The following is a 17,601-nucleotide window of genomic DNA, read 5'->3' on the forward strand; positions in this document are numbered from 1 at the left end:
TTTTCCAAGATTTGGCGCATGATGAATATCTGGTCGGTTGTTCATTTGCCAGGTCTAAAGCCACACTGATAAGGTCCAATCAGTTTGTTGACGGTGGGCTTTAATCTTTCACACAATACGCTCGATAGAACCTTATATGCGATGTTGAGGAGGCTAATCCCACGGTAGTTGGCGCAGATTGTGGGGTCTCCTTTTTTATGGATTGGGCATAGCACACTTAAATTCCAATCGTTGGGCATGCTTTCGTCCGACCGTATTTTACAAAGAAGCTGATGCATGCACCTTATCAGTTCTTCGCCGCCGTGTTTGAATAGCTCGGCCGGCAATCCGTCGGCCCCTGCCGCTTTGTTGTTCTTCAGGCGGGCAATTGCTATTCGAACTTCTTCATGGTCGGGTAATGCAACGTCTGCTCCATCGTCATCGATTGGGGAATCGGGTTCTCCTTCTCCTGGTGTTGTGCGTTCACTGCTATTCAGCAGGCTGGAGAAGTGTTCCCTCCATAATTTAAGTATGCTCTGGGCATCAGTGACTAGATCACCTTTGGGGGTTCTACAGGAATACGCTCCGGTCTTGAAACCTTCCGTAAGCCGCCGCATTTTTTCGTAGAATTTTCGAGCATTACTCCTGTCGGCCAGCTTATCAAGCTCTTCGTACTCACGCATTTCAGCCTCTTTCTTCTTCTGTCTACAAATGCGTCTCGCTTCCTCTTCAACTCTCGGTATCTATCCCATCCCGCACGTGTAGTGGTCGATCGTAACGTTGCGAGGTAGGCAGCCTGTTTTCTCTCCGCTGCGACACGGCACTCCTCGTCGTACCAGCTGTTCTTTTGCACTTTCCGAAAACCAATGGTTTCGGTTGCAGCTGTACGTAAGGAGTTTGAAATGCCGTCCCACAGTTCCCTTATACCGAGTTGTTGACGAGTGCTCTCAGAGAGCAGGAGTGCAAGCGAGTAGAAAATCGTTCGGCTGTCTGTTGTGATTGCAGCTTCTCGACGTCGAACCTTCCTTGTGTTTGGTGGCGCGCGTTTTTTGCTGCACAGAGGCGGGTGCGAATCTTAGCTGCAACAAGATAGTGGTCCGAGTCGATGTTAGGACCTCGGAGCGCATGCACATCTAAAACACTGGAGACGTGTCTTCCGTCTATCACAACATGATCGATCTGGTTGGTAGTTTTTCGATCCGGAGACAGCCAAGTAGCTTGATGTATTTTCTTGTGCTGTAATCTAGTACTACAGATAACCATATTTCGGGCCCCGGCGAAGTCAATCAGCTTCAACCCATTTGGGGATGTTTCGTCGTGGAGGATTGAATTTACCGACCGTAGTGCCAAATATACCTTCTTTGCCCACCCTGGCGTTAAAGTCGCCAAGCACGATTTTGACATCGTGGCGGGGGCAGCTCTCATAAGCGCGCTCCAAGCGCTCATAGAAGGCATCTTTGGTCACATCGTCCTTCTCTTCCGTCGGGGCGTGGGCGCAAATCAGCGATATGTTGAAGAACCTCGCTTTGATGCGGATTGTGGCTAGACGTTCATTCACCGCAGTGAATGATAGTACTCGGCGACGGAGTCTCTCTCCCACCACGAATCCTACACCAAACTTGCGCTCCTTTATATAGCCACTGTAGTAAATGTCACAAGGACCTACTCGTCTCTGTCCTTGTCCCGTCCATCGCATTTCTTGGACGGCGGTGATGTCAGCCTTTGTCTTTACGAGGACATCAACCAGCTGGGCAGCGGCACCTTCCCAAGGTAAGGGACCGGACATTCCAGGTGCATGCCCTCAATTCGTAGTCCTTATTTCGTTTGCCATGGTCGTCATCAAAAGGGGGGTCTCTCATCCGAGGCTGGTTGTAGCTCTTCACTGGGGGTGTTTTTTTACGTGGCGGGTCCCAAACCCAGCGCACAACCCTTGTAGAGAATGTTTCGCCTTCTCACTTTAGCTCGCCTTCGAACGGATGTTCTTAGGCTTCCGAGGGGATACTTGGTCAAAGACCGGAAGTAGTGAGCTGCTTGAGCCATGTGTAAAAGAATCGTTTCTGGCCACTCCCAAGTGAATGGTGATCAGTGAACTTTCCTCACTTGCGTGAACTTCTACACATGACTCCATCCTCCAATTTCCAGTTTCCAAGAATATACATAGAAAAATAATAGAATAACGACAAACAGTGCTGCCAGAATAACTGACAAACAGTGTTGCCAGATGTGATGCATCTTGTTAGTGTGCCACATAACATTATGACATTACTTTTTTACAGTTGGTGCTGATTGGTGGTTCTACGTTTAATCAAACCGTGCCTTTGAAACTGTGCATGATGAAAGAGAAACTTTGCTATATCACCTATGACATCGAGATGGAACAGTGAGTAGCGTTGGAATCAACGCCAACCACCAATAGTTTTCAACTAACGAATTTTACTAATAAAATCAGGGGTGTTGTGGAATCCAAGACAGAATTGCTCAACTGTCAGAATTGCAAACCAATTCTGATTTTCAATGGTGTCACGCAATCTGATTGGATTTTTATCTTTTCGAACATACGCAAAACCAATATTCGAATCAGCTGCTTACTAACGTGACGAAACTTGCAAATAAATACATTTGGAAGCAATCCTATTAAAGTTTTTAATGAGTTTCGAATTAAAGAAAGATTTTAAGAGATAACATTTATCGAATAAAGACGCATTTGGGTGTTAAATTACGTTTATTGCGTTTTGTGAATCTTCTTTAAGAGGGGAGCCTGCTTTAGAAGCTTCAAAAAATTGATTTGTTTTTTTGCTCTTGTCTCTTTAAAAATGAGCTAAGAATATTTCCCCAAAGTTATAGATGGAAATTCGAAATATTCGGTTTTTCATTTTTACGATTTTTCTTAATTGGCGGGCAGGATAGAAAAAAAACTGAACGTCATATGGCATTGGGGCAAAGTTTATTATCTTTGGCATTAAATTATTTTCTATTTAAACTAAAAAAAATAAGAAAATTTAAGTTTGAACATATATTTAAAGTCAAATTTTTTTAATCCAAACCCAGTTTTTTTTTAATTTTAAAAAATTTTAGAATTTCACACTTTTTTTTTAAATTTTCCAAGTTTAATTTGAACATAAGCTATTAAGTAATATGAATCTCTTTGAATTTTTTGTTTCCGATAGAAATTTCGACTTGCATCCTGCCCGCCGTCTGGCTTATGCACATGCGAGAAGCATTTGACAATTGCTTCCCAAAGGCAAAATGTAAAAGATTTCGTATCAAAAAAGTTTGCGGATGATATTTAAATATATAACTATAAGCCCTAGAAATTTCGCTTTAATCAATTATTTATTTCCCTCCCAAAAAAAACCTCAAAATAATCGATTTTTTTAAGCCTCTAAAGCCCCTTAAATATCCGCATTTTTTCCAAAACTCAATATTTAAGACATTTCGTGTTTTATTCTTATGTTTTCTCCTATAGAAATAAAGATAAATTAATTCGTAACAATAAAATAACTTGATTTATTAACTTACATTTCAAATCTGTGTGCGACTATTTTCTTGATTTGTTTCTGACAGCAAAACCGATAAAACTGGTTTCCGTGCCACCCAAAACCGATACAAATTCTGTTTCGAATATCAAACCAATAATATCAGAATTCATGACACCTACTGCTTTTTTTGATCGGTTTCAATTCTGATTCCGACAACTATCAGATTTCACAACACTCCTGATTATTTTTTCTCTACTACAGTTACCCGATGGTTGTGTGATAAAGGTTTTGAGGCGCTATTCCAAGCGCATTTGATAAACGTTAAAGGGCAAGGCATCGCTGGGTTAGTGTTTAACACCATACAAACGGGCGATATCGATATGTGACCGGAAATGTACAAGCATATCGTGCGCGGTAAGTTATTGGAAATGAAAAAATGTAAAAGAGAAAAAAATAAAAAATATTCTAAATTTCAAAAATTTTAAATTCATCTTGGAAATCCCTTACAACGAAGATATATGGGGGGGATTCTCTTGATTTTGCAAACCCTTGCATTGTGCACGAATAGCCGAATTTTCCACTTGATGCAACGGCACAACAATAAGCACACGCAGAAAATTATTTGCAATGGCTGTAAAATATGTCAAACCAAAACCAATGTTTATTTTCGTGCAACGAAACTTAAAAAAATAGTTTCAACCCTTTTTTACCTGTCACTTTACATAAAGACATATTTCGTCGTTAAATTGTTGAGTAAGATTAGTTTTAAACGGGTTTTATAATCTTTATTTAAATTATAAAGATTTTTTACAGTTTTTTTTTTTTAAGAATGAATACAGAAGATGCGCCAATTCACAATATTCATGTACGTCATTCTCTATAATTGACCGAATCAGCCGTTCATACGAGAATATCACTGGATTCTGCAATGGGTGCTGCTCTCTTGGCCTTGCATATTTCGGTATAGGAATTGTGCATTTTGAGTCATCGTGCACTCTTCCAAGAGCAAGAGAATTCCCCTATGGTCTTTATCGGCGGCGTTGTTTTAGGTGAGATGGCAAAGGATCGCTATGTGTTTTGGGTGTGTGTATAACACAAGAAAGTTAAGAATGGTATTGCAGAAACATACTGTTGCGTCAAGCGACAAATTTATACCTAAAATAAAAAATAATAAATGAATTGTAGAAAAATGAATTATAAAAATTATAAAATATTGATGGAGTCATGTGTAGAAGTTCACGCAAGAAACGATTCTTTTACACATGGCTCAAGCAGCTCACTACTTCCGGTCTTTGACCAAGTATCCTCTAGGTAGCCTAAGAACATCCGTTCGAAGGCGAGCTAAAGTGAGAAGGCGAAACATTCCCTACAAGGGTTGTGCGCTGGGTTTGGGACCCGCCACGTAAAAAACACCCCCAGTGAAGAGCTACAACCAGCCTCGGATGAGAGACCCCCCTTTTGATGACGACCATGGCAAACGAAATAAGGTCTACGAATTGAGGGCATGCACCTGGAATGTCCGGTCCCTTAATTGGGAAGGTACCGCTGCCCAGCTGGTTGATGTCCTCGTAAAGACAAAGGCTGACATCACCGCCGTCCAAGAAATGCGATGGACGGGACAAGGACAGAGACGAGTAGGTCCTTGTGACATTTACTACAGTGGCCATATAAAGGAGCGCAAGTTTGATGTAGGATTCGTGGTGGGAGAGAGACTCGTCGCCGAGTACTATCATTCACTGCGGTGAATGAACGTTCAGCCACAATCCGCATCAAAGCGAGGTTCTTCAACATATCGCTGATTTGCGCCCACGCCCCGACGGAAGAGAAGGACGATGTGACCAAAGATGCTTTCTATGAGCGCTTGGAGCGCGCTTATGAGAGCTGCCCCCGCCACGATGTCAAAATCGTGCTTGGCGACTTTAACGCCAGGGTGGGCAAAGAAGGTATATTTGGCACTACGGTCGGTAAATTCAGCCTCCACGACGAAACATCCCCAAATGGGTTGAGGCTGATTGACTTCGCCGGGGCCCGAAATATGGTTATCTGTAGTACTAGATTCCAGCATAAGAAGATTCATCAAGCTACCTGGCTGTCTCCGGATCGAAAAACTACCAACCAGATCGATCATGTTGTGATAGACGGAAGACACGTCTCCAGTGTTTTAGATGTGCGTGCGCTCCGAGGTCCTAACATCGACTAGGACCACTATCTTGTTGCAGCTAAGATTCGCACCCGCCTCTGTGCAGCAAAAAACGCGCGCCACCAAACACAAGGAAGGTTCGACGTAGAGAAGCTGCAATCACAACAGACAGCCGAACAATTTTCTACTCGGCTTGCACTCCTGCTCTCTGAGAGCACTCGTCAACAACTCGGTATAGGGAACTGTGGGACGGCATTTCAAACTCCTTACGTACAGCTGCAACCGAAACCATTGGTTTTCGGAAAGTGCAAAAAGAACAGCTGGTACGACGAGGAGTGCCGTGTCGCAGCGGAGAGAAAACAGGCTGCCTACCTCGCAACGTTACGATCGACCACTACACGTGCGGGATGGGATAGATACCGAGAGTTGAAGAGGGAAGCGAGACGCATTTGTAGACAGAAGAAGAAAGAGGCTGAAATGCGTGAGTACGAAGAGCTTGATAAGCTGGCCGACAGGAGTAATGCTCGAAAATTCTACGAAAAAATGCGGCGGCTTACGGAAGGTTTCAAGACCGGAGCGTATTCCTGTAGAACCCCCAAAGGTGATCTAGTCACTGACGCCCAGAGCATACTTAAATTATGGAGGGAACACTTCTCCAGCCTGCTGAATAGCAGTGAACGCACAACACCAGGAGAAGGAGAACCCGATTCCCCAATCGATGACGATGGAGCAGACGTTCCATTACCCGACCATGAGGAAGTTCGAATAGCAATTGCCCGCCTGAAGAACAACAAAGTGGCAAGGGCCGACAGATTGCCGGCCGAGCTATTCAAACACGGCGACGAAGAACTGATAGGGAGCATGCATCAGCTTCTTTGTAAAATATGGTTGGACGAAAGCATGCCCAACGATTGGAATTAAAGTGTGCTATGCCCAATCCATAAAAAAGAAGACCCCACAATCTGCGCCAACTACCGTGGGATTAGCCTCCTCAACATCGCATTTAAGGTTCTATCGAGCGTATTGTGTGAAAGATTAAAGCCCACCGTCAACAAACTGATTGGACCTTATCAGTGTGGCTTCAGACCTGGCAAATCAACAACCGACCAGATATTCACCATGCGCCAAATCTTGGAAAAGACCCGTGAATGGAGAATCGACACACACCACCTCTTCGTCGATTTCAAAGCTGCTTTCGACAGCACGAAAAGGAGCTGCCTTTATGCCGCGATGTCTGAATTTGGTATCCCCGCAAAACTAATACGGCTGTGTAAACTGACGTTGAGTAACACCAAAAGCTCCGTCAGGATCGGGAAGGACCTCTCCGAGCCGTTCGATACCAAACGAGGTTTCAGACAAGGCGATTCCCTATCGAGCGACTTTTTCAACCTGCTTTTGGAGAAAATAGTTCGAGCCGCAGAACTAAATAGAGAAGGAACCATCTTCTATAAGAGTGTACAGCTGTTGGCGTATGCCGATGATATTGATATCATCGACCTCAACACCCGCGCCGTTAGTTCTGCTTTCTCCAGGCTGGACAAGGAAGCACAGAAAATGGGTCTGGCAGTGAACGAGGGAAAAACGAAATATCTCCTGTCATCAAACAAACAGTCGTCGCACTCGCGACTTGGCTCTCACGTCACTGTTGAGAGTCATAACTTTGAAGTCGTAGAAAATTTCGTCTATCTTGGAACCAGCGTAAACACCACCAACAATGTCAGCCTAGAAATCCAACGCAGGATAACTCTTGCCAACAGGTGCTACTGCGGACTGAGTAGGCAATTGAGAAGCAAAGTTAGCCACGGCGAATACCGCATTCGATGGAACGATGAGCTGTACGAGATATACGACGACATCGACATAGTTCAGCGAATTAAAAGACAGCGGCTACGCTGGCTAGGTCATGTTGTCCGGATGGACGAAAACACTCCAGCTCTGAAAATATTCGACGCAGTACCCGCCGGGGGAAGCAGAGGAAGAGGAAGACCTCCACTCCGTTGGAAGGACCAAGTGGAGAAGGACCTGGCTTCGCTTGGAATATCCAATTGGCGCCACGTAGCGAAAAGAAGAAACGACTGGCGCGCTGTTGTTAACTCGGCTATAATCGCTTAAGCGGTTTCTACGCCAATTAAGAAGATATACTTACCTTAATAATACATTTTTAATACTAAAATATTACTCACCTTACTTACCTCAACGTAATCTTTTACAATATTTAACGAAAGTTGAAAATTACTATACTTACCCCTTTTTTTAAGACTTATGAACATTACCACTAGTTTAAGCCGTTAGTTTTAAGACTTAGGCTAAGCAACTAAATGAAATTAAATAAATGTTCTCTTGTATTCCAACCGTGAAACCGTACGCACGCGTTTTAATTTGTCGATATTTCAATTTACTTTCTCGAGACAGGCAATTGGTGTGTTTCTTTTAATTTCTAATCGCGCATCCCAATTTAAAGTACTTTTCGTGTCTCAAAAACTCTTAAGATTTTTCATGGCGCCCGAGCAGGGACTTGTGCGTGTATTTAAAAATTAAAAATAAAATTAAAAATAAAAAAAAAAATAACAATAACATACCTGTGGTATTATTTTCGGCACGATTCCGATTACTTTGGCGGAGGGGTAAAAAAACCGAATTTCCGTATAAATGGGGTATGTGCGGATAGGGGAGCTTCTCCAGAGGAGGAATATCCAAAAATAATGTAAAACTTACTAATATTTTTTAAAATATTCACGATTAAAAGTTCAAAAATTTGCACTAAGAAAACATGTTATTTCTCTATGTTTCACAAAATTTTTTTTGAAATTTTTTAAATAAGCTTACATTTCACTTTTATTTTGCTATATTTTACCTAAATTTATTAATTTAAAAATCACTTAGCACACTCATCGTTGAAAAGGTTAGATTGTTTACAATTATGAGGAAAACGAGCATTGCCACATCTTAAACAGTAAATATGTAGGATTTGAACTGTATATGGAAATGTCTGAAGGAAACGACTTTATATAGTTTGGTTGACATAGCTATAGTAGTTTCCGAGATATGTACAAAAAACTTAGTTGGGGGCGGGGCCACGACCACATTTCCCAAAAGATTACGTCCAAATATGCCCCTCCCTAATGCGATCCTTTGTGCCAAATTTCATTTTAATATCCTTATTTATGGCTTAGTTATGACACTTTATAGGTTTTCGGTTTCCGCCATTTTGTGGGCGTGGCAGTGGGCTGATTTTGCCCATCTTCGAACTTAACCTTCTTATGGAGCCAAGAAATACGTGTACCAAGTTTCATCATGATATCTCAATTTTTACTCAAGTTACAGCTTGCACGGACGGACGGACAGGCAGACATCCGGATTTCAACTCTACTCGTCACAATGATCACTTTGGTGTATATAACCCTATATCTGACTCTTTTAGTTTTAGGACTTACAAACAAGAAATACGTGTACCAAGTTTCATCATGATATCTCAATTTTTACTCAAGTTACAGCTTGCACGGATGGATGGACAGGCGGACGGACGGACAGACAGACATCCGTATTTCAACACTACTCGTCACCCTGATCACTTTGGTATATATTACCCTATATCTGACTCTTTTAGTTTTAAGACTTACAAACAACCGTTATGTGAACAAAACTATAATACTCTCCTTAGCAACTTTGTTGCGAGAGTATAAAAAACAAGAGGTGCATATGTGCAAGTTCTCAAAGTGACAAAGAGTGAAATAAATAAAAAGTGTGAAAAGGCGCACAAGTAATTTGGGTAAAAAGGGTACAGTGAATTCTAAAAAAATTCATACCAAGGTGTTTAACCTAGTGATTAATGAAAGGGCCGTCCTAAAACGTTAAAAAAAACAGGTAAAAAAAAAACCGGTGGAAAACTAGTTAAAAACAAAAAGTGCCGCTTTAAGAGAACCGGTAAAAGCAAAGTGGCGGTATAAGCATCCGTTGTTGCCATACCGCCACTGCTGAAATCATTACTGCCATCAACACTGCTGCCATCAACGCTGCTGCCATCAATCCGCTGCCGTCGTGGGAATGAGCTGCCGCTGCATCCTGTGCCAAAGGGACGTAAGCGCCGGCAAACAGCCGAGGCACCAGGTAACGAATGCGATTTACTGAAGGCAGTGCAAACAAAAAATAAAACGAAAACACATACAAATAAAATTAAAATAAAAAATAAGTGCACACTTTCAGTTTTTGGCTCTCCCTTTTTTCACTTGCAATTATATTGACGTAAATACATATACATATATATCTATAATAACGTATATAAATAAACATATACATTATTAAATATAATAAGCATACGCCAATATATGTACATAAATGCGTACGCAAGTCAGTAAGGGATTTTGGGATTTTGCGGTAGCCCTTTATTTTGAAATAAAGGTGAAAAAATTATTAATTGCAAATTAAATTATCACATTTTTCGCAATTTTTTCGCTCCGCGTTTGCAATTATCGGTCTTTTTTTTCGCAATTTTTGTCGATTTTCGTTCGGACATTTCCCGATTAAATTACTTTTTGTGCTATTACTCATTTTGCGCATTTTTTTGACTTGGCTTTCGTATACTTGGGAATCGATATTATTTCTTCTCGTTTTGGTAACCGATTCCAAATATGTATATTTGTTGCCAACCTTTATTGCAATTGTTCATTTCACATACCATATTGGTTTGGCTTTCGTATATTTGGGAATCGATATATATATATTTTCTCGTTTTCGTTGTCGATTCTTAATATATCTGTTGCCAAGCTTTATAGTCTTTTTTTCGGAAATTTAAACAAGCAAAATGACCAAGCCAAAACCAACTCTCGCAAACCTGTCTCCAAGTAAGGAGTTGACGGACTTAAAATCGTTAAGACGTCAAAGAACGGATGCGAAAAGTAGTATTTTGCGCATTAAAACGGGCCTTCACGAAAAGACTATGTCTTTAGATCCAATAGAATTGGAATGTCGTCTCGATATATTCAATTCACACAGTGAAAAATTAATGAAGTGCCAATCAAATATTGAAGAAATTGATGAAGACGACATGGCCCGAGGGGAATTAGAGGACATCATCGTTGAAACGAAGTCCATAATAAAGTCAATTTTAGCAAAAAATAAAAATTCACTTGCCGAAACATCTTTCGTAGCTTCTCACAGCTCAAGGCTCCCTAAAATGAATTTGCCGAAATTCAAGGTAGAATATTCCGAATTCAAAAATTTTATGAGTTTGTTCGAGAGCTTGGTTCATAACGATCCAAATATCCCTGATATTGAAAAATTTAACCATTTTTTAATTGTCTATCTGGAGAGGCTTTGGGAACAGTTAAAGCGTTGGCAAGTCTCAAAAAAGTTTATGATAATAAATGTTTGATATTTTTCAAAACAATATCTAAACTTTTTGAGCTGCCAACCATCCCAAACCAATCCGCGCCTTCATTGCGATCAATGATTGACGAAGTGTCAGCGGTATATGATTCATTGCTATCGCTGGGCGATGAGAAACATATAACAAACGCTATTATTATACACAGAGTGATGACAAAGGTTGACACTGCCATCCGATCCAAATGGGAAGAAGCGCTGGACTATGACAAACTGCCACTGTGGAAGAACTGAGTTCGTGAAATCGGTGCCCTTATGCATAAATTGTTTGCCGTGTGCCCCGGTCTCTAAGTGCAGAGCGGATCGATGTCGTGTATGCAATCGATCGCATCATACACTGTTGCACCAGTATCCAGTCTCCCTCTCCGCTGTACCTCATCCGCAACCATCAACCACTCATGCCATGCATACAGCCAGTATGCCGGATCGGGTCATGTTAGCAACAGCAGTGATTCAAGTGAGGACCAACTGTGGAGATTACCTGCCTGCGAGAGCGTTGCTGGACTCAGGCTCCCAGGTCAACGTCAGCATAAAACATTAAGCGTAATTGGAATTGGCAATTCCAATACGAAAGTGGGCGAAAAATCAAGCGCGTTTGTTAAGTAGCGGTAAATAATTACGAGTTTTCGGCGGAATTCTGGATAATGCGAAGTATTTCATAAATTGTCCAGACCATAACATCAATGTTAGCGGCTGGAAAATTCCGCACAATATTGAATTGGCGGATCCAGAATTCCACAAATCTAAAAATGTGGATATCCTATTGGGTGCTGAAACATTTTTCGAGCTTTTAGCTGTTGGCCAAATTAAAAATGGTCCCAACCAACCAACTTTTCAGAAAACCCTTTTAGAATGGATTATATCTGGCAAATACGCCAGTAGTATAAGTTCTCCTCCCAGATTACATAGCACATTATGCCAAGCTGAAGAAGACTTTACGTCAATAGATTCAGTAGTCCAAAATTTTGGGCTCTTTAAGAATTACCTTCAGAATCAAATGGCATCAAATTCACACCAGAGCAAAAAGAGTGTGAAAATTTTTTCGTAAATACAACTCAAGTATTGCCTTCAGGACGGCTTCAAGTAAGAATGCCTTTTAAAGCTGACCGTAAGTTACTCGGTCACTCCTATGAAACCGCAGATCGGCGGTTTCAGGCCCTGGAGAGAAGGACGTTCAAAGATCCGGAACTTCGCAAAATGTATCTGTACTTTGGACTTTATGAATGAATATAGAGCATTGGGTCACATGAGCCCAACGAACAATAAGATCCCAAGTGAGCCACACTACTTCATTCCGCATCAATGCGTGTTAGGGCCCGAGAGCACAACAACCAAATTACGTGTTGTCTTTGATGCTTCGTGTCGATCTTCAACTCAAATAGCATTGAATGAACTTCTGATGGTTGGTCCAACCACCCAAGGAGAGTATGCCCTAACAGCGGACATTACGGACGTATCGCCAAATAATTATGCATGAAGAAGACAGAAATTGTCAACTTATTGTGTGGAGAGAGCATCCATCAGAGCAAATACAAATTTTTCGCCTTAACACCGTAACTTACGGCACTGCGCCTGCTCTATTTCTCGCAACACGGTGTTTGCTCAGCGATGCCAATACATTTAAATATCCACTCGGTTCATTGGTCATTAAAGGAGACTTTTATGTTGATGATTTATTAACAGGATCCGAAAATTTCGAGTCTCTAGATCTTTTGAGAAGTGAGGTAATTAAAATATTAAACTCGGCCGGACTCACCTTAACGAAATGGTTTTCGAACCACCCTAAATTTTTCGACAGTAATTGCACTAAAAAGTCATTAAGCTTCAATGACAAAAATTCCACTAAAACGTTGGGAATCCATTGGCTGCCGAAAGAGGATTTGTTTCGATTTGTTTTAGATGACAATTTTAATGATCTGCGAGCCACTAAACGAAACATATTATCAGTTTCAGATCGCCTTTTCGATCCTCTTGGATTGTTAGCTCCACTAGTTACCAAAGCAAAAATCATATTGCAAGAGCTTTGGATTCAAAAACTAGATTGGGATGAGTCGATTCCATTGCGCCTCGACACTAGCTGGCAGAATTTCAAAACCAACCTTATGCAGCTTTCAACAATTGGCATTCCTCGTTACGTGAACGTAGAGTCGAGTGCCATCTGCCAAATACATGGCTTCTCCGACGTTTCGATAAGAACGTACGGATGCTGCACATATATATACGAAGCCAATCTGCTAGTGGTATTAAATGCATGCTGCTTACTGCAAAGTCTAGAGTGGCTCCGCTGAAGACCAAATCTCTTCCGCGTCTTGAGCTCTCGGCAGCACATCTTCTTTCAATATTATGGTCAAGAGTTGCGCCTATGTTGTATCGACATTTCGAAAAAATTACATTTTGGACAGACTCCGAAATTGCTTTGCATTGGATAAAAACATATCCTTCCTCATTGCAAACCTTCGTCGCAAATAGAGTGTCCGAAATCCAAGAGTTGACTGACAAAGTGCATTGGCGGCATGTGCCAACAAAACAAAATCCTGCGGATCAAGTGTCTCGGGGTTGTAACGTGGACGAATTAAATAATTCGATATGGTTTGGCGGTCCACAGTTCCACCTAGAAGACCCTGCATTATGGCCAATTAACACCCACTTCCAGCTCTCACCAGAAGACGAAGCATTAGAGAAGAAGAAAAATGCATTTACATTAATTTCGACCACTGAGAAAAATTCAATATTGGAACTCATTGAAAAATTCTCCTCTCATAGAAAATGCTTCGTGTGGTCGCATATTTACTACGATGGATCAGATGACCAAAAGTGCCTACGGAGGGTAGGGATCTGACATCTAACGAATTACACTTGAGTTTTTTGAAAATTGTTCAGGTGATTCAACATTCGGAATTTGCAAATGAAATCCAAAAACTGACTAAGGGCACCACGCTACCGGCAAACTTGCAAAAACTAAATCCGTTCTTGCATGAATACTCGGATATGTAGCTACCATTTAAATTAATCCGAGTAGGAGGTCGCCTTTTAAATGCACCTCTCCCATACGATGCCAAATTTCCACTAATACTACATAAAAATTCGCACTTCGTTACGACTCACTTACGGTTCCTGCACTTTCGAAATCACCGTGCTGGAGCAAAAGCGCTGGTTGCGCTTCTTCGAGAACGCTGATTAATGCAAGAGAGGCATGCAGTAGAGCCGTAAGAAACTGCACACACTGCTTTCATTACAAGCCGAAGCTTCAAACCCAAATAATGGGAAACTTGCCATCAGAAAGACTTCGAGCGCTACGACCCTTCCTTATATGTGGCGTAGATTTTTGTGATCCAATATATACAATAATAAAAATACGTGGTCGACCACCCGTGAAAACTTATATTGCAGTTTTTGTGTGCTTTACTTCCAAAGCAGTACACTTAGAATTGGTTTCTGACTTATCAACTAATACATTTATTTTTGCCCCAAAAAGGTTCAATGGTCGCCGAGGGATTCCGCAGAAAATATTCAGCGACAATGCAACCAATTTCGTCGGCGCCGACCGCAAGCTGCGCGAGCTGAAAGAGGCATTTCTAGCTCAGTCAACGAAAGTGAAGGGATTCGCCGCAGAAGAAGGATTCAGCTTCACCTTTATACCACCCAGGGCGCCGCACTTCGGCGGATTATGGGAGGCCGTGGTGAAATCCGCCAAACACCTGGTAGTTCGCGCACTCGGCAACGCTCTTCTTACTGCAGAAGAGCTGTCAACGGTACAAGCAGAAGTACAACCCATTCTCAACTCGCGTCCACTTACACCGTTGAGCCAGGACCCCAACGATGGAGAAGCACTAACTCCAGCACACCTGCTGATCGGTTGCCCTCCACGATCACTGCCATCAGCACAAGTGCGCGGACATAATTCGTTGTTGCGAGAGATGGCAACTTGTTTGCTGTCTCGAGTCGCCCCAACCGTAGAAGGGCAAGACGGCAAGGTGCGAGTGGTAGACGTGACAACGAAAGCAGGCACAATTAAGCGGCCCATTCATAAGCTCGCCCTGCTACCAATCAACATTGACTGATCATGATCCTGTCAAGGCGGCCGGTGTTACGTCAAGCGACACCCTTTAAACATAAATACTATTTTTAAATATAACACAAAACTAATGTATATGAATTAATTTTATACTAAATATTTGAATTAAAATGTTAAAGTTTATTTTATATAAAGTACTCACCCTAATAATATGTTTTATATACTCAATATACTATAATGTAACGAAATGAATTCTACTTACCCCTTTTTTATAAATACATACTTACGCGTCCCGTTAGTTTAAGCCGTTAGGTTAAGGTTTCGGCTAAGTCATAAAATTCCTGAAATAAAGAATTCAATTGTGTAAGAAGAACATTCGCGAGCGGTCGTTATTTTATTTCTCGGTGTACAGCCAATTTTATTTTTCACGCATTCCCAGTTAACTAACTTGTCTCAAAAAAGCTTGAGATTTTCAGTGTTGTTTTAGATTTTAAAAATAATTTACAATTTTCTCAGTTTGACGAACTCACGCAAACCCTTTCATGTTAATAAGTATTAACTATAAAATAAGTATTAACTATTAAAACCATGTTGCTCAAAAGCAAAAAAAAAATGGATATCAGACACAAATCTTTTATTGTTGAAAGTTTGTGTCACTTCATTTTCAGTTGATAATATTGCCTAGACGGAGGATGGAGCCATGTGTGGAAGTTGACGCAAGTGAGGAAAGTTCTCTGATCGCCATTCACTTGGGAGTGGCCAGAAATGATTCTTTTACATATGGCTCAAGCAGCTCACGACTTCCGGTCTTTGATCAAGTATCCTCTGGGTAGCCTAAGAATATCCGCTTGAAGACGAGCTAAAGTGAGATGGCGAAACATCCCCTACATAAGGTTGTGCGCTGGGTTTGGGACCCTCCACGTAAAAAAACACCCCCAATGAAAAGAAAAAACAAGCCTCGGTTGAGTGACCTTCTTGACGACGACCATGGCAAACGAATTAAGGACTACGAATTGAGGGCATGTACCTGGAATGTCCCGTCCCTTAATTAGGAAGGTGCCGCTGCCCAGCTGGTTAATGTCTTCGTTAGAGTGAAGGCTGACATCACCGCCGTCCAAGAAATGCGATGGACGGGACAAGGACAGAGACGAGTGGGTCTTTGTGGTATTTACTACAGCGGCCATATAAAAGAGAGTGAGTTTGGTGTGGGTTTCGTGGTGGGAGAGAGACCGTCGCCGAGTACTATCATGCACTCCGGAGAACGAATGTCTAGCTACAATCCGCATCAAAGCAAAGTTCTTCAACATATCGCTGATTTGCACCCACGCCCCTACGGAAGAGAAGGACGATGTGACCAAAGATGCCTTCAATGAGCGCTTGGAGTACACCTATGAGAGCTGCCCCCTCCACGATGTCAAAATCGTGCTTGGTGTGTTGAACGCCAGGGTGGGCAAAGAAGGTATCTACTATCGATAAATTCCGCCTCCACGAGGAAACATCTCCAAATGGGTTGAGGCTAATCAACTTCGCCAGGGCTCGAAATATGGTTATCTGTAGTAGTAAATTCCAGCATACGAAAATACATCAAGCTACCTGGTTGCCTCCGGTTCGAAAAACCACCAACCAGATCGATCATGTTGTGATAGACGGAAGACACGTCTCCTGTGTTTTAGATGTGCGTGCGCTCCGAGGTCCTAACATCGACTCGAACCACTATCTTGTTGCAACCAAGATTCGCACCCGCCTCTGTGCAGCAAAAAAAACACGCCAACAAACAAAAGGAAGGTTCGACGTCAAGAAGCTGCAATCACAACAGATAGCCGAACGATTTTCTACTCGACTTTCACCCATACTCTCTGAGAGCACTCGTCAACAACTCGGTATAAGGGAACTGTGGGACGGCATTTCAAGCTCCCTACGTTTAGCTGCAACCGAAACCATTGGTTTTCGGAAGATGCAAAAGAACAGCTGGTACGACAAGGAGTGCCATGTTGCAGCGGAGAGAAAACAGACTGCCTACCTCACATCGTTACGATCGACCACAATACGTGCGGGATGGGATAGATACCGAGAGTTAAAGAGGGAAGCGAGACGCATTTGCAGACAGAAAAAGAAAGAGGCCGAAATGCGTAAGTGCGAAGAGCTTGATAAGCTGGCCGACAGGGGTAATGCTCGAAAATTCTACGAAAAAATTTTGCGGCTTACAGAAGGTTTCAAGACCGGAGCATACTCTTGTAGAACCCCCAAAGGTGATCTAGTGACTGATGCCCAGAGCATACTTTAATTATGGAGGGAACACTTCTACAGCCTGGTTAATGGCAGTGATCGCAGAACGCCAGGAGAGGACGAACCCGATTCCCCAATCGACGACGATGGAGCAGACGATCTAATGCCCGACCATGAAGAAGTTCGAATAGCAATTACCCGCCTGAAGAGCAACAAAGCGGCGGGGGCCGATGGATTTCCTGCCGTGCTATTTAAACATGGCGGCGGAGAACTGATATGGAGATATGTATCAACTTCTTTGCAAAATATGGTCGGACGAAAGCGTGCCCAACGATTGGAATTTAAGTACGCTCTGCCCAATCCACATAAATGGAAACCGC

The sequence above is a fragment of the Bactrocera tryoni genome, unplaced genomic scaffold (genome assembly GCF_016617805.1).
Source record: "Bactrocera tryoni isolate S06 unplaced genomic scaffold, CSIRO_BtryS06_freeze2 scaffold_25, whole genome shotgun sequence".
Classification (NCBI taxonomy): Eukaryota; Metazoa; Arthropoda; class Insecta; order Diptera; family Tephritidae; genus Bactrocera; species Bactrocera tryoni.